At 50.5% G+C, this 1,062-nt stretch overlaps 1 protein-coding gene across 1 annotated transcript in view; it reads left to right on the forward strand.

Moving 5' to 3' along the window:
* Nucleotides 1-1,062, forward strand: part of UNC93A (unc-93 homolog A) — a 34,662-nt gene that overhangs the window by 12,099 nt on the left and 21,501 nt on the right. The gene's annotated exons all lie outside the window — the stretch shown is intronic.

Raw genomic sequence — 1,062 nt, forward strand, 5'->3', positions numbered from 1 at the left:
TGCCAAGAAGGTGGGAGGGCAGGCATGGCTGCTACTGTGTGGGAGCAAGGTGGTCAGAGTGGAGCAAGCACCACCCCACCTGCATGTAGCACGTCCTTACTCCCACACAGCAGCACCAGTGCCTGCCTGGCTCCCTGCCTGGTGCACCATGTCACTCTGGATCCCCACCGAACTCCGGCCCAGGACTTTTGACCAACTGACTGGGACCAGCTTAGGGGATTCGGAAGTGTCCCAGGCAAACTGGGACATATGGTCACCCTATTCCTAAAGCACACTGCTGAAGAGTTAAAAGTGAGAAGTGGAGCAAGGATAGGAAAGGATTTTAAACAATTAGAGTAAGGTGGGGATGTCAAACATCTGGCCCAACAAGCACTCCATCCAGCCCACCCAGCTACCAGCAAGCCAGGGAATTTGGGGATGTGACCACCAGTGGACATGGCCATCAGTGGGCATGGGCTGCCAAAGAACCTAGAACCCTGATGAACATGACCCGATTGATGACTGCAACTCAACCTTCAGCTTCCCCGTAGCCACCTGACCTGCCACTGCTTGTGCACCTCTGCCACAGCAAGTGGCTGCCTTGCCCACAGCTACCTGCCCTACTGCTATGGTAATGGTCACCACCATGGTGACTGTTGTCACTGCACTGCCACCACCCCATGCCCCATGCCAGATCTGGCTGGGAGAAGTCCTATGGTCCAGATCTGGCCCAAGGCCCCATGTGAGTTTGACATCCCTGGAATAAGAGAAAGGAGCAGAGAGTATAACATTCTAACTTTAAAAAGCAGAACTCAATGTATACCGCACATCTTAAGCAGTATTGGGTTTATGTACCCCAGATATATAATGCCACCTTCCCTTTAGCTACAAAAATGTTCCATTTTAAATTGACTTTCCCCTTAATATTTTTTAAATGTTTAAGAAAAGGCTGTCTTTACTGCCTCTGGGAGTACTGGGGCATTCTGGATCTGTATGGCTTTCAGTGCAGCTTCTTTTCAGACTGTAATGTTCCATACAACAACTCACATCCACCCTTCACTGAGTAGGGGAAATAAGGCTGTA

This window comes from Alligator sinensis, unplaced genomic scaffold, assembly GCF_000455745.1.
Source record: "Alligator sinensis unplaced genomic scaffold, ASM45574v1 scaffold1735_1, whole genome shotgun sequence".
Lineage (NCBI taxonomy): Eukaryota > Metazoa > Chordata > Crocodylia > Alligatoridae > Alligator > Alligator sinensis.